Below are 22,111 nucleotides of genomic sequence, written 5' to 3'. Positions count from 1 at the left end.
ACTTGAACAGCTCCGGCTTGGCAGGCTCCATCGCACCTGCACCTATATTTATAGCCAAACTGCGGCCCCCCGGTCGTTCCGATACGGGTGGCTCCAATAAATGCGGGCGCATTGAATCCGGAGCCGATCCGGCTCTCAAGGCGTATCTTTCCGCGATTTCCTAAGCGTTATTCTCCTTAATCGCATTTTTTGTGCAGGACACTCCGGGTGCCCTGTACCCCTAGGTCCACGTATCTCCGCCCGCGCCCAGAACGCATCCGCCTCGAAGAACGCGCGCATCGCGGCCGCTTAACTGACACTCCTCGCAAGCAGCAACTGGCGATCCGATTTCCCAGGTAACGCATCAATTAGCGTTTAATGCCCTTCTGGTGTTCCCCAGGCAACGCTTGGAGAAGAGGAGAAACACGATCGCAGCTGGCCACGGAGAAACCCCATCGGGCTGCAAGCGACAGGCGCATGGCCAACGAGCGGAATTTCCCGAGGCACGGCCCTCGGATGCCAGGCTAACCCGATGATCATCCCGGGAGCAGACTAGCCTGAAGCCCCGACCGGTCGCCTTGGCTTGCGCCAGCCTTGGCCGACCAACGAGCGGAATCTCCCGAGGCTCGGCCCTCGGATGCCAGGCTAACCCGATGATCATCCCGGGAGCAGACTAGCCTGAAGCCCCGACCGGTCGCCTTGGCTTGCGCCAGCCTTGGCCGACCAACGAGCGGAATCTCCCGAGGCTCGGCCCTCGGATGCCAGGCTAACCCGATGACCATCCCGGGACCAGACTAGCCTGAAGCCCTGATCGGTCGCCTCGGCTTGCGCCAGCCTTGGCCGACCAACGAGCGGAATCTCCCAAGGCTCGGCCCTCGGATGCCAGGCTAACCCGATGATCATCCCGGGAGCAGACTAGCCTGAAGCCCCGACCGGTCGCCTCGGCTTGCGCCAGCCTTGGCCGACCAACGAGCGGAATCTCCCGAGGCTCGGCCCTCGGATGCCAGGCTAACCCGATGACCATCCCGGGAGCAGACTAGCCTGACGCCCCGACCGGTCGCCTCGGCTTGCGCCAGCCTTGGCCGACCAACGAGCGGAATCTCCCGAGGCTCGGCCCTCGGATGCCAGGCTAACCCGATGACCATCCCGGGAGCAGACTAGCCTGAAGCCCCGACCGGTCGCCTCGGCTTGCGCCAGCCTTGGCCGACCAACGAGCGGAATCTCCCGAGGCTCGGTCCTCGGATGCCAGGCTAACCCGATGACCATCCCGGGACCAGACTAGCCTGAAGCCCCGACCGGTCGCCTCGGCTTGCGCCAGCTTTGGCCGACCAACGAGCAGAATTTCCTGAGGCCTAACCCTCGGATGCCTGGCTTAGTGCCGGAAGAATTTCCTGAGGCCTAACCCTCGGATGCCTGGCTTAGTGCCGGAAGAATATCCTGAGGCCTAACCCTCGGATGCCTGGCTTAGTACCGGAAGAATTTCCTGAGGCTTAACCCTCGGATGCCTGGCTTAGCGCCGGAAGAATTTCCTGAGGCCTAACCCTCGGATGCCTGGCTTAGTGCCGGAAGAATTTCCTGAGGCCTAACCCTCGGATGCCTGGCTTAGCGCCGGAAGAATTTCCTGAGGCCTAACCCTCGGATGCCTGGCTTAGCGCCGGAAGAATTTCCTGAGGCCTAACCCTCGGATGCCTGGCTTAGTGCCGGAAGAATTTCCTGAGGCCTAACCCTCGGATGCCTGGCTTAGCGCCGGAAGAATTTTCTGAGGCCTAACCCTCGGATGCCTGGCTTAGGGCCGGAAGAACTTCGAGAATCAGGAGTCGGCAAGACGCCGCCAAGAGTTAAAAAGAAAAAAAAGAGGAGGACGAAAGCGAGATGAAGAAACATTCGACTTGTATTAATTTTCATTGTTTCAGGGCCAAGGCCCATACAATTTGGCAAAATGCCGACATACAAAAAAAGAGGACAACGAAAGGTACAAGAGGTCAGCTTGGAGGAACCCCCGGGTCGGGAGTGTCGGGCTCGTCCGCAGGGGGTAGGGAGGCGGTAGGAGAATCAGCAGGCGATGGCGCCGGAAAGGAGTCGAGAAGGGAAATCCCACTCAGGTCAACTTCGGGGTACTTAGCCGACACCCTTGCCAGGCCCTCCTCGAAGCCTAAGATGAAGGATTCGGACCCCGCGTCCGACGCGTCACGGACGAACTCGTCAGACTGACGATAGGCTCGTACCGCCTCCGACATATCACGGGTGAACTCGGCGGACTGACGATAAGCCTGTACCACCTGGCGCCCGATCTCCGCACTCTTCTCGGCCAGCGCCGCCTCTGCTCGCTCCGTAATCTGAGCCTTAGCCTCCAAGACCTTCGCCACAATCCGGTCTTCAGCCTCGGAGGAGACCCTCAGCAGATTAGCCTGAGCCTCCTTACGCTCCGCCTCGGCAGCAGTGCGAGCGGCCTCAGCTTCCTCCAGGCGCGAACGGAGCTCTTGGTCGTTCGCGCGGGACCTCTCCAAGGCTGACTCCAATTCGCCCAGTTTGGCTTCAAGAGACCGGGTTCGGTTGCGGGCGCTGTCGCAGACCGCTGAGCCTTCTCCCACCTCTCTCGATAGTCCGCGACCTTCCGGGACTGCTTTTCAGCTCGTTCCTCCACCTTCTTAACCCTGCTTTCGAGGCCCGAGGCGACTTTGAGTTGCTCCCGAGCTTCCAACAGTTGCTTCTCGAGGGCGGCGAAGCCGAGTGCCCGCTCTTCGGCCTCCCGGAGCCTCGCCTCGAGGTCCCCGGTCGTCCTGCCCGCCACGGCCTGGCCTCCCTCTTCCACTGCTTTCAGTCGGTCCTCGGCCTTCGCCAGAAGCCCCGCCTGTTCCTTGTAGCACTCCTCTAGACGGATCATGTACTGGGCGAGCTAAGAGATAGGAAAAGTGAGGGCGTCAGGCGGAGAACAACAGAGCTAATAAATGGTGAAAAGCGGCCAGAAGAACACTCACCGACATGAGACAGACACAGCTGGCAGCCCCGACGTCAGAGACCCCCAACTCCCGGACCCGCCGACGGTCCTTCTCCAGCAGCACTATTTCGATGAGGTTTCGGGCGCCATCGGTAGTGAAGGCCGACCCCGATTTCTCCCCGGAGCCGGATGGTGGTTCTGCAGCCTTACCCTTATCCATCGCCTGGGGAAGAGTCCTGCTGATTGTGCTCGGGGCGGGGGTCACTCCAGGAATTGATAGGGCCCCGCTCGGCCGGGGCCTCGGCGCGTCCCTCCTCGGATCATCAGGAGCCGGCTGAGTCGAAGGCCGGACCGGGGACCGATCACGCCCGACCCGTCCGTCTCGAGCGGGCTCGGATGATACCTCCGGAATAGCGGCAGTCTCACCACCGGAGGGCTGATACAGCGTCAGCTGCCGGTCCGTGCCCACGGCGTCTCCCTGATCGGTGGGCCCGGACTCGTCGGTCGGCGTCGGAGGCACCTCCTTGCGGGACTTCTTCGCCGGCGGGGCCCCGCTCGGAGGAGCTCGTTTCCTCCTCCGGACCGCTTCCAGTAGGGACGACCTACCAACAGCCGGTCCCTTGTCCGACCGCATGACGTCGTCAATCTCTGCAACAAGAACGAGATGGTCGAGGGCTGAGAAACCGAAGGAAAGAACGAGACGAAAGAGGAGAAAAGAGTCAAAAAAGAAATGGTGGCGGGCTCACGGTCGGTGGGGACCGAGCTCAGACCGACATTCACCAAGGTATCCTCGGAAATAAGGCGGGCCACCGGGGGGAGCTGGCCCTCGGCAACCAACCCCTTCAAGGCGGCCAAGCCATCGGATTCCTCCCTCGACAGTCTCGATAGGCCGATCGGGGACTTCATCGGCGTCTCCCAGGTCGCCCTGATTTCCCAAGAGGGATCTACATCGATGAAGAAGAAACGCTCCTTCCAGCCGTGAATGGAGGAAGGAGCCTCTTTGACGAGGCCGCACCCTCGCCGCGCCGCAAAGCACCACCACCCTTTGTCCTGGGGGTGGCCACTCAGGCTGTAGAACTCCCAAAAAATATTCAGAGTGGCGGAAATCTCGTGCATGCGGCAGAGAACCTGGAAGACCGTCAGGGCACGCCACGAGTTCGGCACCAGTTGCGTCGGCGCAACTCTTAAACCCCGGAGTACCTGCACGACTAAGTCCGAAGGGGGAAAGCGGAACCCGGCCTGGAGAATGCCCTCATTGATGGCGATCTTCCCTGGAGGAGGATGGGACATCCTCTCCTCAGGCCCCGGGAGCGTAACGTTGCAGGCCTCGGGAAGGTGGTACCGAGCCACGAGTTTGTCTAAGTCCTCGGCGACCAGCTCCGACTTAATGTGGTCTGCTCTCACTTCGCCCATTCCTAATGGCCAATAAACCTACGGTCAGGACGGGGACAAGAAGGGGGGAAAGACCGGGACGACTGGGGTACACTAGTACAAAAGGAGAAAGTACGAAGAGCCCTAAGTAGAAGAATGGGGTAACTCACCGGAAGAGAAGGAAGAACGGCTCCGAGAGCGTCAAAGGAGAAGCAAGCGAACAGTCCGACGGCAACAACGGCAGCGCAAAGGGGAAACTCGAAAATGTCTGTAAAGAGGAAGACGGACGGGGGAGGGCCCCCAGTTAAATAGGCGGAAAGGCGGGTGATGCCTCGATGACGCCAGAGGACGCCTGGCCGCCGAAGGGTCGCTCGCGCCCCAAAGGCAAATCGACACCATTAAGGAAGGATGTCCGCCGAAATCCTCAGACTGCCAGGTCAGCAACAACCGCCATACGCCATAAAGAAGGCGGGGAGCTCGAAGCGCGCGCGCCTCTCCGAGGGATGGCGGCAATCTCGAAGCATCACTCCCTTCACCCGTTCCCCTTCTGGTTCCAGGCTCGAAAGTGGGGGGCTACTGTTACGGGGGAACTAAGCCGCCATGCTCCACGTGACCGGCACGCGCGCCCATGAAGACTACGGCTGTCCTTTGATCCAGCAATCCGACCCCGAGTCGGACATCTTCGGCTCCACAGCCCGACCTCGAGTCGGCTGCCCTTCGATCCAGCAGTCCAGCCCCGAGTCGGACATCTTCGGCTTCGCAGCCCGACCCCGAGTCGGCTGCCCCTTAATCTAGCAATCCGACCCCAAGTCGGATATCCTCAGCACCGCAGCCCGACCCCGGGTCGGCTGCCCCCTGATCCAGCACTCCGACCCCGAGTCGGAGATCTCTTGATAACGACAGGCTGCTTCCCAGAGGCACGCCGAGGCCTCCTGCTCCACTACTCCCTGCAACGGCTGTATCCGATGCTGTTCCACGATCTCCTGTATCAGCCGTACAAAGCGGAACTCCACTACGCCCTGTCATGGCCGTACCCAGCGCTGCTCCACGACGCCCTGTAACGGCCATGTCAGTGGCCACTCCGTCGCGCCCACGATGACAAACCCCCCTCAGAGACCCCCCAGCCAGGTATATATGCGGCTGGGGGGAGAAGGGGGGGTAAGCAATATCTTCCAGAGCACTCTCTTGCTTGCGATGATTATCTCTCCTTCTCCTCCAATCTCCTCTGACTTGATCGTCGGAGGGCCCCCACTACCCCAGTGGTGGTGCGAGGCTTGCTCGCAGGTTTCCCGGTGGAAGGTGGAGCGTAACCAACACCAACCAAGACAACTCAGACGGAACCCCGTTCACACCGCTGTGTCAATCGTTCTCGGTTTGGACCACCAGCAACACTATGCATTATAACAAACCCTAATGATAATAGTTTAGTTTTTAAAGGGATTAGACGTGGAAATGTATATGTTGTAGACCTAGAAGATCTTGCAAAACATAACCAATGTTTAGTTGTAAATGAAACTAAAGATAATGATGCTAGTTGGTTATGGCACCGTAAGTTAGGTCATGCAGGCATGGACACAATAACTAAACTAGTTAAAAGAGACTCCGTGATAGGTTTGCCAAAATTAAAATTTGAAAAGAACAAAATATGTGAAGCATGTCAATTTGGCAAACAATCTAGGAACTCTTTTAAATCCATAAAATGTGTCTCTACCTCTAGGCCTCTAGAATTATTACACATGGACCTATTTGGTCCAACTAGAACAACAAGCCTAGGTGAAAATAAATATGGTCTAGTTATAGTAGATGATTACTCTAGGTACACATGGGTCATGTTCCTAGTGCATAAGGATCAAGCATTTTCTATGTTTAAGAAGTTCCATAAGGAAGTAACAAATGCTAGAGAGTCTTCAGTCATAGTCATTAGAAGTGACCATGGTACCGAATTCGAAAATCAGTCATTTAATGAATTTTGTAGTAAGAAGGGGATAACCCATAATTTCTCAGCACCTAGGACACCACAACAAAATGGAGTGGTGGAAAGGAAGAATAGAACACTAGAGGAAATGGCTAGAACTATGTTATATGAAAGTAACCTCCCTAAGTACTTTTGGGGAGAAGCCATTAATACCTCTTGTCACATACTAAATAGAGTTCTATTGAGACCCATTATAAAGAAAACACCTTATGAACTGTGGAAAAACAGAAAACCAAAGGTTAATTATTTTCATGTGTTTGGATGTAGGTGTTTTGTGCATAATAATGGGAAAGATAATCTAGGAAAATTTGACCCTAAATCTGATGAAGGAATATTCTTAGGTTATTCTATAACTAGTAAAGCCTATAGAGTCTTTAATAAAAGAACCTTAGTTATAGAAGAATCTATACATGTTGTTTTTGATGACTCTAGTGACATCTCGTCTAGTAAGAAGGTTAATTTTGATGATGATATGGAAATACTTGAAGAAAAGATAGATGAGATGGGATTACAAGATGATAATCAAAAGTTGATTGAAGGAGAATCATCAAGCCAAGAGGCTATTATGGATCATGGGCTAACTAAAGCTTGGAGGTATGCTCATGGGCATCCTAAGGAACTAATTCTAGATGATCCATCTCAACCCGTTAGGACTAGAGCATCCCTTAGGAATTTGAATAACCATCTAGCTTTTGTTTCACACTTTGAGCCCAAACATATAGAAGAAGCCGAAAATGATGTAAATTGGATAAATGCAATGCAAGAAGAACTAAACCAATTTACTAGAAACAAAGTGTGGAATCTAGTAGAGAGACCTTCTGAATATCCAATTATTGATACTAAATGGATTTATAAAAATAAACTTGATGAAAATGGAATTGTTATAAGGAATAAGGCTAGACTAGTAGCAAAGGGGTATAATCAAGAAGAAGGTATAGATTTTGATGAAACCTTTGCTCCCGTAGCTAGACTTGAGGCGATTAGACTACTATTAGCATATGCATGCTCTAAGGACTTCAAACTATTTCAAATGGATGTAAAAAGTGCATTTTTAAATGGGTATATTAATGAGGAGGTATATGTAGAACAACCTCCTGGTTTTGATACTCATCAATACCCCAATCATGTATATAAGCTAAATAAAGCACTTTATGGTTTAAAACAAGCACCTAGAGCATGGTATGAGAGGCTTAGCAAATTCCTATTAGAACATGAATTCTCTAGGGGAAATGTAGATACAACACTATTTCTGAAAAAGCAAAATAAGGATATGTTATTAGTACAGATTTATGTTGATGATATCATTTTCGGTGCTACTAACAATCGCCTCTGCGAGGAATTTGCTGATTTGATGCAGAGTGAGTTTGAGATGAGCATGATGGGAGAGCTGAACTACTTTCTCGGGCTTCAAATCAAACAGTCTGAAGGAGGCATCTTCATCAATCAAGCCAAATATATCAAGGAGATGCTCAAGAAGTTTGACATGGAGGGAAATAAGTCAATCAGCACCCCCATGAGCTCATCATGCAAGTTAGACCAAGATGAATCAGGTAAATCTGTAGATCAAAAACTTTATAGAGGTATGATAGGATCTTTACTGTATCTTACTGCAAGTAGACCTGATATTATGTTTAGTGTGTGCATGTGTGCTAGATATCAGGCTAATCCTAAAGAATCACATCTAGTTGCAGTTAAGAGAATTTTTAAATACTTAATAGGAACTAAGAACATAGGGCTATGGTACTCTAAAGAATCTAGCCTAAACTTAATAGGATACACAGATTCAGACTTCGCTGGATGTAAGCTTGATAGAAAAAGTACCAGCGGGTCGTGTCAATTTCTAGGAGAAAACCTTATCTCATGGTTTAGCAAGAAACAAAACTCGGTTGCATTATCCACTGCAGAAGCTGAATATGTTGCAGCCGGAAGTTGTTGTGCTCAAATCTTATGGATTAAATAACAATTAGAAGATTATGGCATTAAACAAGATAAAATTCCCATTAATTATGATAATACAAGTGCCATAAACCTAACTAAAAATCCAATTCAACATTCAAGAACTAAACACATTGAGATAAGACATCACTTCATAAGAGATCATGTATTGAATGGTGATGTGACACTCCAATTTGTTTGTACTGATAATCAATTAGCAGATATTTTTACGAAACCCCTAAGTGAAGAGAGGTTTAGTGTGCTTAGGAGGGGATTAGGAGTGATTGATCCATCCTAGTGGTTCCACTAGATACATTGATTTTGATGATTATAATGTGGTTAAAAATAGAGTTTCTTTCCAATGATCATCAAATCAGATCTTAATTAAGTGATTTTCCGTCATTCGGCACGATTATAGCATGAGTTTTAGGTGTGTGCCAAAGTTAGAGACGACTCGAGTAAGTTTCAGAGCCGGCTCCTAAGGGGGAGTCGACTCGCGCATTGGCGGGAGTCGACTCGCAAAGATGGCAGCAGAGGGGGAGTCGACTCGCATACTGTCGGGAGTCGACTCGAGGTCCACAGGCGCATAAGGAGAGTCGACTCGCGCATATTCTGGAGTCGACTCGAGGTCGAGTCGACTCGCGACTCAGTGGAGTCGACTCGCAGTCGGGATCCGACTTTTTAACCCTAGATTTGTCGTTTCGAAAACACTTTTCTTTCAAGCCGCCACTGTTCAAAAAGCCCTAGAGCCGACTCCTAGGTCGTCCCCGATCGTCTCCAAGCCATTTTCCCGTCGATTCTTCGCCGGACATTGAGTTCTCCTCCCTTCCTAGGTCATTCCCGGTCGGTTCCGAGTCTTTTCCGTCGGTCCTTCACCGTCCTCTAGGTTTTTCCTCTCAGTTTAGGTCAAAATGCCGCGTAAGACCGTAGTTAGGAAGAGATCCCGACCCGAGGCCGGTCCCGAGCGGCGCTCCAAGGCGCGGCACGATCCCGCGAGGCAACCACCTCCGGCTCGTTCCCCGCCTAGGGCGGTTCCCGCGAGGCCATTGGCCGGGAAGGTCGTCTCCACCGGGAGGTATGTCGATTTCGACTTCCTCTCCCGGGAAGGGTTCACCATAGGTGATAGACTTAGGGCCCAGGGCCTAGAGTACTTCCTTACACTGGACCTCCCCACTTACCCGGGCCTTATTAGAGAGTTCTATGGTACCGTCCATCGGGGAGATGGAGGTATCGAGGGCACAGTAGCCGGTGTCCATTTGCGTGTCACGGAGGATCTTATTGCCCACATCCTCCACCTTCCATTAGCAGGGGTGGCTCCCGCACACCCTGAGGATAGGGTTGAGGCCCTTACGGCCGTTCTAGGACATCCACCCCAGTCACCTCTAGACGAGGTATCCGCGAGCTCACTACCGATTGAGGTGCGGATCCTCTTGAGTATTTTGTCTAGGTCCATCTTCCCTAAGACAGGGAGATTTGATTTTGTAAATGAGAGAGACCTAGCTCTTATGTTCTATATCCTTCAGGACACCCCAATCAACTTCCCCAAACTCATCTATAGGTATATGTGTGAGCCCCTAGATAGACCTAGGCTCACCCTCCCATACGGCATGATTTTTACTCTTCTCTTTAGGGAGTACGAGATTCCCATTCCTGAGAGGGAACCCTCTCGTGCATTGCGATGGACAGATCGCTTGTGTACGGGGACCATGCACAGGATGGGGTTTCGGAAGAGAGAGGGGGTATGGGTTAGAAAGTCTACCCTCACCGCTCAGACCACCAGACCTTCACCCAGTCCTGAGCCCGATTCAGACTACCCAGACCTTCCAGACCATCCAGACCTTCCATCCACTCCTCCTGCTCCTACCACCTCCGCCGGACCTTCCTCCTCGGCACCACCCTCTATGGCGGTCCGGATTGATCCTGAGCAGCTCCGGGAGCTGCGACAGGAGATAGTCAGAGAGGTGAGGGATGAGCTGCTTCGGGAGCTCCGAGGTGCGGTGTCTACTCCCACTCCTGCACCCGTATCTTCTCAGTTGGTCCCTTCCTTGACAGCCGTGACTGACATGACGGCTCATGTACGGAAAGAGATCTACAATGTCCGGAGTTTGGTCCAGGCCCAGTTCCACAGCATGAGTGAGGTCACGAGCACCACTCGACAGATGCGAGAGGACATAGGTCGTGACATGCACACTACCACCGAGAGGGCCGAGCGCTTGTCGAATGTACTCATCGACAAGCTGGACGCACTTCAGACGTTGGTGACTGGGCTCAGACGTCGGTGACTGAGCTCTCCACTACACATAGCAGAGCCACTACGTCTATTATCACGCAGCTTGGCCATGTTACAGATGCAGTCACCCTCCTCATGGAGCAGAGCCGATTGAGAGGAGGAGCCACATCCACGAGAGGAGGACCCACATCCTCGAGAGGAGGTGCCTCATCCTCGAGGAGGCCATAGATGTTTTTGTGTTTTGTCTTGTTTTACTTTACTTATTGTATTCTCACATGTATTCACATTCATATCAATACAATGAGTAGACATTTTATCTTCAATTATGTGCCATTTGATGATTGGTTGTGCCATTGATTGTGTGTGATTACCTCCTTTTTGATATGATGACAAAAAGGGGGAGAAATAAAATATGTAAAAAAAAAAGGGAGAAATATGTATAAAGTATGTAAAAGGGGCGAAATATGTAAAAGAAATCAATGGAAATCAATAAAAACATAAAACTCTTAAAAACACACAAATTTGTTCTAAGTGGATTCGGTACCTCGAGGCTCATTATCTCTCTTTTGGGGCTCCTAATGGAGTAATCTCCAGAATCTATTCAAGGGATATTCGGAGATTAGCTGAATCCTACACAAGAACAAATTGACAGATTTTCCCTCTAAATACAAAAAATTCAGTTCAAAAACTTCAAAGCATTAAAAGGAAATTCAGAGAATCAAAACATAGTTGAATGCATATGTTGAGGGGGAGAATCTGAATTTTAATCAAACTAAATCATTAATGACATATAAGCCAAACAATTGATTGCATAATATGAAGGCTTATATAATTCCAAATGAAAGGGGGAGCTTTAACTCCGAAATTTATTGTTTCACTCCTTTCAAGCTTGGATAAATTGAATTACCAGACATTTGAATTTATTTATGGATTTTATTTCATTATTTATTGAGCAATTCATTTTACATATACTCAAAGTTTTGTCATCATCAAAAAGGGGGAGATTGTGGAGTGATTGATTAAAACCCCATTTGATTTTGATGAGCTCAAAGCATTTGAGTATATCTTTTGATTACTAATGAATTCAATTGAGTGTTTCAGTGAAAATCCTGTCTAAGTGTCCCAAGACTTGGTTCATAATTTTTGGATAAGTTAAGGAGTCTGTTTGAACCAATGTCTGAGGCTCGAGTCGACTCCCGAGTATCACGAGTCGACTCCAAGCATATCAAGTTCACTGGCACGAGCTCGAGTCGACTCCAGATAAGTACGAGTCGACTCCGACTGAGAACAGACAGAAAGACAGAAAGCTTCAACTCAAAATCTGTCAGTGAGTCGACTCCCGAAGTGCGCGAGTCGACTCCGATGTTCACCGAGTCGACTCCAAGGAAGTAAAAGTCGACTCCAAGCAGTCACAGGCAGAAAAGTCAGAGAGCAGTTTTCGGGTCTGAGATTCGAGTCGACTCCCGTGGAATGCGAGTCGACTCCGATGGTTGGCAAGTCGACTACAAAGAAAGTGAGAGTTGACTCTCAGCGGAACACAAAGAAAAAGTCAGAGAGCATTTTTGGGACTCTGAGATTCGAGTCGACTCCCGCAGTACGCGAGTCGACTCCGAGACTCCGCGATCATCAACAGACAGAAGATCAAGTTACTGCCTCTGAGATTCGAGTCGACTCCCAGACATCTCGAGTCGACTCCAAGACAGCTTCACATCAAAAGGCAGAAGACCAAGTTTCGGAAACTGAGAGCCGAGTCGACTCCGAGGAAATTCGAGTCGACTCTAAGACTGGTCGAGCCAAAAGACAGAGGATCGGGAGTTCGGGCTCTGAGATTCGAGTCGACTCCCAGGACAGTCGAGTCGACTCGAGTGGACAAAATTCAAAATTGGATCCACGGACTTCAGTGGATGAGCCGACTCCAAAATTGCCAAGTCAGCTCCAGAAGTTGGCGAGTCGACTCCAGGTCAAGACGAGTCGACTCCCAGTCGTGAAGGCAACTTTAATTCAAATTTGAAACAGTTGCCGAGTCGACTCCGGAAAAGCTTGAGTCGACTCCCGCTACAGCCGAGTCGACTCCTGATCGCGCGAGTCGACTCCAACCCACCAACGGTCATATTGTCAGGCTGCGCAGAGTGTTCAGAACGGGCAGAAAAAGCACTCTAACGGCTAGTTTCCGTGGGGGTTGGCTTAAATAGCCACAGAGGACTGTAGCAAGGGAGAGAACAACTATTCCACTCCAACTAATCAAGCATTCAAGCTCTGCAACGTGCTCTTCAACGAAAAAGAGGAAGATCTGCATTTACTGCTTCCAACTACATCTTCCCAGCAATTAAAGCCTCCTTCTCCTGCATTCAAGTCGACTACTCTTTCAAGAGGAGACCAGAAGTTTAAGAAGCCATTCCTCATCTCCAATCTAAAAGCGTTTGAGGCTTCTTAACTTCATTTATTGTTCATATTGTTTTCATCTGCTTTTTGAGAAGCTCATTTTCTGTTTTCTTTCTACAACTTGTATTTACTTGGTTCAATCGGGAATTGAATCAAGGGGATTGAGGTTGGTTGGTGAGCCGAGTTAAAACCAATGTGTGTAAGGGTTTGATTGTGATCCCGGAAAAACAATCGGGGCGGTTCTAGTCGGTGAGCCTGGGAAAACCGACCGAGTTCGTTGTGAGCTCGTAAAACAACAAGTTTGGTTGTGAGCTTGGAAAACAACCGGCTGTAATCCAAGGGGGTTATAGTGAATTCCCAAGTGAGACTTGGGGAGTGGACGTAGGAGCAAGGGTTAGCTCCGAACCACTATAAAACCTTGTGTTTGTGTTGGATTGTCTCTCTTCTTCTTCCCCTCACATCACTCACAGCACTTAGCATTAATTAAATAACTTGCAATAGTTTTTAATTAGTCAACCACATCGTTTTAATTATTCAAATTATTTTAAAACCCAATTCACCCCCCCCCCCCTCTTGGGTTGTCTATCTGGGCAACATCCGGCAAATTCCTCGGCTTCATCATTACACAACGAGGAATTGAGGCCAATCCAGAGAAGATCCGAGCCCTCCAAGGGATGACGCCTCCCAGGACGGTCAAGGAGGTACAGCGGCTCACGGGCCGAGTGGCAGCCCTCGGGAGATTTATCTCCCGCTCGGCCGAGCGCTGCCTTCCATTCTTTGCAGCCCTCAAGAAGCCGAAGAACTTTTTGTGGTCGGACAAGTGCCAGCAATCTTTTGAAGAGCTCAAGCACCTGCTGGCTTCCCCTCCCCTGCTCACGAAGCCTCAACAGGGTGAGCTCCTCTACTTGTATCTAGCTGCCTCCCCTGTAGCAGTAAGCTCGGTCCTGGTCCGAGAGGAGGGAAAACTTCAGAAACCAGTGTATTACACCAGCCGGGTCTTAAGGGACGCTGAGACCCGATACTCCAAGCTTGAGAAGACCGCCTATGCTTTGGTCATCTCGGCTCGGAGGCTCCGACCCTACTTCCAAGCTCATACAGTGGCTGTGCTGACTGACCAGCCGGTCAAGCAGATCCTGCAGAGATCAGATCGTGCGGGTCGGATCACTAAATGGGCCATTGAGCTCGGAGAATTCGACATCGAGTACCGGCCCAGACCGGCGATCAAAGCACAAGCACTCGCAGACTTTATAGTCGAGTGCACCATACCGGATGAGGTCGAGCCTGAACCCGAGCCACCGCTGGAGCAGACCCCGAGTTTGACATGGACTCTACATGTCGATGGCTCTTCAAACTTGGGGGGTAGCGGAGCAGGATTTATTCTCACCAGCCCGGAGGGGGTGGTCGCCGAGCAGGCCCTGCGCCTCGAGTTTCCTGCTTCCAATAACATGGCGGAGTATGAAGCGCTCGTCGCCGGGCTTAAGCTAGCCAAAGAGCTAGGAGTGAAGGACTTGAAGGCCTTCAGTGATTCTCAGCTCATCGTCAACCAAATTGTGGGCGACTTCGAAGCCAGAGACCCGACCATGCAGAAGTATCTCCAGAAGGTACGGGATCTCGCCTCGACCTTGGACTCTTTCCACATTCAACATATTGCCAGGTCGGAGAATCTCAGGGCCGACCAGCTATCAAAGCTGGCGTCCTCTCGCATGAGCGAGCTTCCCAAAGAGGCAGTACTGGAATATCTCCAAAAGCCCAGCACAGACGAGCCCGAGCAGACCCTCTGCACCGAGCTCGAGCCAAGCTGGATGGATGAACTCATCAGCTATCTGCAAGACGAAACCCTCCCCGCTGATGAACGAGAGGCTCGCCGAATCAAGCGCCTCGCCACCCGGTACATACTATACGAGGAAAAGCTCTATCGGAGATCCTTCACCTCTCCCCTCCTCAGATGCCTTCGCCCAACGGAAGCTAATTATGCCCTGCGCGAAGTCCACGAAGGGATTTGTGGAAACCATCTGGGAGGGTGAGCATTGGCCCATAAAATTCTGCGCCAAGGATATTATTGGCCGACACTCCAGAAGGATGCTATGTATTTCGTCCAAAGATGCGACCGGTGCCAAAGGAACGCCAATGTTCAGCGCCGGCCCTCGGCTCCTTTGACTTCTATCAGCTCCTCTTGGCCCTTTGCCCAGTGGGGAATTGACATTTTAGGGCCATTTCCACTGGCCACCGGGCAAAGAAAGTTCCTGGTCGTCTCCATCGACTACTTCACGAAGTGGGTAGAAGCCGAGCCCCTCGCCCGGATCACCGAGCAGAAGATGCGGAATTTCGTCTGGAAGTCCATCATTTGCAGATTCGGGCTTCCCCGCATCCTTATCTCTGACAACGGTCGCCAGTTCGACAACATCCATTTCAGAGAGTTCTGCTCCGAGCTTGGCATTGACCATCGCTTCACCTCGGTCGCGCACCCTCAAACGAACGGAGAAATCGAGGTAACAAATCGTACTATTTTGCAGGGTCTCAAAACCAGGCTCGACAAATCCAAAGGACAATGGGTCGAAGACCTATACAATGTCCTGTGGGCTTACCGGACTACGTTCCGCGTCTCCACCGGCGAGACTTCCTTCAACCTAACATATGGGACGGAGGCCGTCATTCCACTAGAGATTGGGCTCCCCTCTCCAAGAGTCGAGCACCACGATGCCAGCTCCAACTCTTCGCAGCTCAGAGGCAACCTCGACCTGATCGAGGAAACAAGGGAGGTCGCCCGAGTGCGTATGGCGAGGTACCAGCAAAAGACAGCTCAGTACTACAACGCCAGGGTCAAAGTCAAATCTTTCAGACCAGGAGACCTTGTCCTAAGAAGAGTTGAAACCTCCCGACCAACTGAGCGAGGGAAGCTGGCCCCGAATTGGGAAGGACCATACCGAGTCACGCGCATTCGCCGGCCCGGAACTTATCAATTGGAGTCTCTAGATGGGACTCCCATTCTGCGGAGCTGGAGCTCTGAAAATCTCCGCGTGTACCACCAGTAGAACCCTAAGGGGTTCCCCATTATTCAACCATTGAATTTCATTCTATGAATTTCATTTCACAATAAACTAATGGTTTGCGAACTTATTCCGAGCTCACCAATTTTCCTGATTATCTCATGGCATCAGGTTTATTCTTCTTCCCTGACCACGGTTGGGATGCCCCGATGCCTCGGGATGATGGAGTACCTGCGTAGACTCCCTGAAGATGTCCGTGAGTTCGTGGTGCGCTCTCCATCAACCAACGAGCTCGGCTCGTTCTCCTACCCTGGCCACGGTCAGGATGCCCCGAGACGTCGGGATGCCCCGGTTACCGGGAAGCTCGAGACGTCGACTATGAGTAGCGGTCCTCTCTGACCGGACGAGCTCGGCTCGTGCTCCATCGACTATTGAGTAGCGGCCCTCTCTGACCGGACGAGCTCGGCTCGTGCTCCATCGACTATGAGTAGCGGTCCTCTCTGACCGGACGAGCTCGGCTCGTGCTCCATCGACTATTGAGTAGCGGTCCTCTCTGACCGGACGAGCTCGGCTCGTGCTCCTATCCCGACCTCGGCCGGGATGCCTCGAGACGTCGAGATGCCCCGGTTTATCGGGATGCCCCGATGCGTTGGGATGCGGTCTTCATTGACTAAGACGAGCTCGGCTCGCTGTCCGTCGGCTCTAGCCGACGAGCTTGGCTCGTTCTCCATCGCCGGATTTCTCTGCCTGTGTCCTCGAAGAACGGACCCCGAGCAGAGGAGCGTCTTTAGTTGCCTCGGCGCAAGGACGCATATGGTACCAGGTACCCGTTTATTTAATGTCTTTACATTATTCTATTCTTGAACTTTTCTCTGCCGATGTCCTCGAAGAACGGACCCCGAGCAGAGGAGCGTCTTTAGTCGCCTCGGCGCAAGGACGCATACGGTACCAGGTACCCGTTTATTTAATGTCTTTACATTATTCTATTCTTGAACTTTTCTCTGCCGATGTCCTCGAAGAACGGACCCTGAGCAGAGGAGCGTCTTTAGTCGCCTCGGCGCAAGGACGCATACGGTACCAGGTACCCGTTTATTTAATGTCTTACATTATTCTATTCTTGAACTTTTCTCTGCCGATGTCCTCAAAGAACGGACCCCGAGCAGAGGAGCGCCTTTTGTCGCCTCGGCACAGGGACGCTCACGGTACAAGGTACCCATTTATTTAATGTTTTTACATTATCTATTCTGCTTTTGGATTTCTCTGCCGACGTCCCCAAAGAACGGAGTTCGAGCAGAGAAGCGTCTTCAGTCGCCTCGGCGCAAGGACGCACACGGTACAAAGTACCCATTTACTTAACGTTAATGTCTCTATATCTATTCTATTCTTGGATTTCTCTGCCGACATCCTCAAAGAACGGAGTCCGAGCAGAGAAGCGTCTTTAGTCGCCTCGGCGCCAGGACGCACACGGTACAAGGTACCCATTTGCTTAATGTTTCTACATTAATATCTATATTGTCTATTCTATTTTTGGATTTCTCTGCCGACGTCCCCAAAGAACGGAGTCCGAGCAGAGAAGCGTCTTCAGTCGCCTAGGCGCAAGGACGCACACGATATAAGGTACCCATTTATTTAATGTTTCTACATTATCTATTCTGTTCTTGAATTTTTCTCTGCCGATGTCCTCAAAGAACGGACACCGAGCAGAGGAGCGTCTTCAATCACCTCGGCGAAGGAGTGCTCATGACACCAGCACATTATTATACTAAGTCCGGTGAATTCCCGTCACGAGCTGACGAGCATTCGACCCATTCGTTGGAAACGAATCTGGTCCGCCCCGGCAATGCGAGGATCGAAGTTCACTAACTTCGCAAAAATTTTAAGTCCTAGAGACCGCCTTAGGGCTCGGTCGAATTCTGGACTGAGCTCGGGAAGACTCTCCGAGCCCAAATCCTTGGTATAAGCACAAGCGTTGCTATACCACTGGTTGAAGGACCGAGCAATGGAGCTCGGCAAGCCAAACTTAAACTCAAACCCTGTGGCGGGTAAAGCTCAGGCCCTAGAGCCCATATCCTCGGAACCTAAAACAGATCCGAGCAGAGAAACTTGGACTACGATAGACGAGTTTCCAGAAAAAAAAATGTATATTCATTTCAAAAAGGCTCGTAGGCTAAGTACAAAATTCGGGTTCGGCCCTTACAAGTACGGGAGGCCATCCCGACTTTACAAAACAAAACAAAATTACACTCTAAGGCCCGAGCCCGACCACTTCGGCTTTGGCAGTGTCGGGAGCGGCGGGCTCAGCAGTCGGGACCTCCTCGGCCTCGGCAGCGATGGGAGTAGCCTCGGGGGCGGCTTCGGTCGCCTCAGCCTCCGGAGCATCCGCCTCCGCATCCGGCCTTTCGACCCCTGCTCTCGGTTGGAGCAAGTTCACGTCAAAATCCGGGAAGAGCCGCCGCAATTGATTGCGAAAATCCCGGAAGCCCTGGATCAGCCCATTCACGCCCTCCTCTTTCAGGAGGTCGCGGAACTCCTCTGACTCGCGAAAGAGCGCCACCGCGCTCTGAGCTTGCTCCCGAGCCTCGAGCTCCCGAGCCTCGTGGTAGGTGGCCTTCTTCTCGAGGGTTTTTATTTCCCGCTCGAGCTCCGAATGTCGGAGGCGGGCATTCCCCACCTCCTGCTCGCGGGAGGCCAGCGCCTGCTCGACTTCGGCCAATCGAGCCTCAGCAGCGCGCAGCTCGGACCTCGCCAACGCATGCGCGCCCTTTTCCTCATCGAGCTCGGCGGTAAGGGCTCGAATTCTTCCCTCGGATGCTCCGACCTTTTCTTGGAGCACCTGTCGTTCGGCCTCAGAGGCCTGGTACTTCGCTTCGGAGGCCTGGTACTTCGCCTCGGCGGCCGTGTACCTCATCTGGGCCTCGTCATACCCGCGCTGGCACCTCCGGGCCTTCTCCCGGTATTCTTGTACTAGGTGCATCAGCATCTCCGTCTCGTGCAAATGCTGTAAAAGAGACGAAAAGAAAAACATAAGGCGCCACTAGTAGAAAATCTATACAGATTACACAGGTGGAGAATTTTACTTACCCGGACGGCGTTGCAGCGGGTAAAGTCCATGAAAGCATTATAGCTCATGGACTGCATCATGGCCTGGTCGGCTGGGAGCAGCGCGACCCGGAATATCTCAAGCGCTACTCGAGGGTTTTCGAGGGCTGAATCACCCTCGAACACCGACCAGGTGGGTGCAAGGGGCACCCGTTCCACCGAGCCCGATGGGCCCGGGAGGCCAGCATCGGCTGGCCTAGGCGGAGCCGACCCCGAGGCTCCCTGACTGCTCCCCGGCTCGGAGCTAGGGGGCTGGGGTCGCACAAGCGGCCGATCTGACCACCGCACAACTATGGCGGGGCGTGCAAGCACGGGACCCGCAGAACTCCTCCCCTGGTCGGCAACTGAAGCGTCCTGCCGACCAGGAATCTGCGTCAAGGGCGCCGGGCATGGGGGCGCCATCGAGGCTCCTCTGGAGCCTGAGCCCCCGGAATCCGCGCCCTCCCTCCGACCAGCTTCGGGGCGCGCGGGCTGAGAAGGACCCGCCTCGGAGTGAGCGGGACGAGAAGGACCCGTCTCGGAGTGAGCGGGGCGAGAAGGACCCGCCTCGGCCACTGCTGCCGCCGGAGGCGCCGGGGTCGCCGGGGTCGCCGAGACCTTCTGCTTCTTCCTCGGCTCGGTGGGCTCGCCCGAGAGCTCGGCTGCCCTCTTTTGGAAGCGGGCGTAGAGGACTTCGCTTTTCGTCACCATCTTTGCGATATCTGCAAAGGCAAAAAGGATTAGAACATTAGAACAGTAAGGAAATAAATACACCTTGAAATTACTCTTACCATGGGGACGCGCCGAGCTCAAGCCCACGTTTACCAAAGCGTCCTCACATATGAGGCCGTTCAGTAAGATGCCGTCCCCGAAGCTGCGGATGGCATCGAGGATCCCCTGCTCACGTGGAGAAAGTCTGGGGGGTTTGTTGATGGACTTGAGCTGAGCCGGTCCCCACCGTGGGTCAAACCCCCAGGACTGTGTAGAACCAAGAAAGAAGAATTTCTCCTTCCAGCCATCAATGGACGAGGGGGCACCATGAAAGAGTGGCCGACCCGCCCGAAGGGCGATGTAAAGCCACTCCCCGTCTCCCGGATTCGACTTAAAGATAAAAAGTCGCCGGAAAACGTTGACAGAGGTCGGAATCCCCTGCAGTAAACACAGTGACAGGAAGCCCATCATTGTCCTCCAGGCATTCGGAGTGAGTTGCGCCGAAACCAACCGGCATACCGTCAGCAACTCATTCACGAAGCCGTGAAGAGGAAATCGGAGGCCGGCCCAGAGCGATTCCAGGTGCACTCCAATCCGGCCTACCGAAGGATCGGTTATCCGATCCCTTCGCCTGGCGGGCTCCAAACGGAACCCCTGAAGAGGAAAAAACCACTCTTCGGTCATTTCGACCTCCAGGATGCTCATGGTGGACTCGACCTCACTAGGAAGAGAACCCATTGCAAAAAAGAAAAAGAAATCAAAAAAGAAGGACGACCTGGGGAAAACGCCGGAGAATAGAACTTCGGACTGAGAGAGGCTGAGAGGAAGAAAGCTAGAAGCAGAAGGCAATAGAAAGAGGACAGAGGGCCAGGGGAGAGTTTAAATAGACCTCCCCAACGGCCCGGATCAGCGAGAAAAACGCTGTATCCTGTTTAGATGGCGACGCGTGTCGGTCCAAAAGACAGAACGACGCATTTAATTAGGGCTAGCGCTTCGGACGCCGAAGCGCCCCATCGGATCGTGCGGCCCCATCATGAGCCCACGACGCGAGGACGCTTCGCAAAAAGTGTCCCAATAATGAGACTTTTCGGAAAAGAAGAGACGCCGCCTATTAAAGGCACCTCAAAGCGCTCGATAATTCAAAATACGCAATAAATTAGGATTTTCGGAATCCGTAATGACTCAACTGAAGCTACTTCCCACGCTCCAGCTGTTAGCCAACTGGAACTCGGAAGTCGGGGGTAGTGTTGGGGGAAAAACCCCAAGTCATACCACCACGGAGGCGCTCGGCCGAAAAGCGCCGACCAGAAAGGTGCTCGGCCAAAGAGTGCCGACCAGAGAGCACCAACCAGAGGGGTGCTCGGCTAGAGAGCGCCAATCCGAAAAGATGCTCGGCCCAAGAGTGCCGACCGGAGCGCCAAGAGGTGCTCGGACCAACCAACACGTCCCAAGTAGGGATGCTCGGCTAGAAAGAGCCGACCAGAAGAACGCCGACCAGAGAAGCGCTCGAACTAGGAAGCGCCGACCAGAGACAGCGCCAAATAGAGGCGCTCGGCTAGAAGGTGCTCGCCCAAAGGGCGTCGACCAGAAGTACTAGAAGCAACCCCGCCACAGGGCGCCCCTCTGGGCGACCAGCTCGGCTCGGCACCCTTGCCGAGCCGATGCCTTAACTAATACTCCTCCCCGCCAAGCTTTCTCGAAAGGTCCGGCGGCTATACACGCGACTCTACTATAGCCTGCCACTATCTCCAAGCCATCAAGGCATAAGATCTCTGCAGGTATTCGGCACGACCTGCCATTAATGCATGAGACTCCCTCAAGTCTCCGATGCACCCAGTCATTTAATGAGCACGGCCCAAGACGATCTCCGGATCACTGAACCATCAGAGCGTATGGCTCTTCCTGACCGCCGGTTCATTCGGTAATAAATGCACTTATCATCCACGGACCCCAGGCCCACCACAGCCGGCGGTTCAACCACTCCAACAGGTCCGATCGACCGTGACAACTCCCTGATTCCGGTCCGATTCGGTCCCGTTCTCCACTACGCCATTAATGGGCCAAATCGTGCCCAATTATTACAAAAGAGGACAAACCTCCTGTCACCTCCCAGGTAACAAAAATCCTTCTATAAAAGGAAATCTGGGGGGAAAAGGATGGGGGGCCGCCCGGACAGAACCCTCCTGGACCGGGTGAAAAGAAGCAAACAGCACAGACACAATGGAGGATATCACCCTCTTCATCTTCTTCATCTTATCCAAATATTCCTACTGTCTTCTCCATATACTCTCTTCCTTGCTCTCTCCACATATCTGCCCCCTCTGACTTAAGCATCGGAGGGCCGGCGCCGGGGAGCCCGGCCACCGGTTTTTTGCAGGACTTACACCCCTCCAGGAGGACGTCACCAGTCGGCGCGCCGCCGACCACCGTCCCTACAGCGAAGCTCCTCCTTCCCCGGCTTCGCGGTAGCCCCCGGGTCCAATTTCCAGCAACACATAAGACAATCTATTTCTAACATCTTAGAT

The 22,111-nt window shown here is 52.5% G+C and overlaps 1 protein-coding gene across 1 annotated transcript in view; it reads left to right on the top strand.

Moving 5' to 3' along the window:
- Positions 1 to 22,111, top strand: part of LOC149768232 (uncharacterized) — a 31,508-nt gene that overhangs the window by 8,656 nt on the left and 741 nt on the right. The window lies entirely within an intron of this gene.

Source organism: Phoenix dactylifera, chromosome 2, assembly GCF_051530095.1.
Source record: "Phoenix dactylifera cultivar Ajwa chromosome 2, Ajwa_hap1_PhDact_Kaust_v1.1, whole genome shotgun sequence".
Taxonomy (NCBI): domain Eukaryota; kingdom Viridiplantae; phylum Streptophyta; class Magnoliopsida; order Arecales; family Arecaceae; genus Phoenix; species Phoenix dactylifera.
This window is presented reverse-complemented; position numbering and strand designations above follow the sequence as displayed.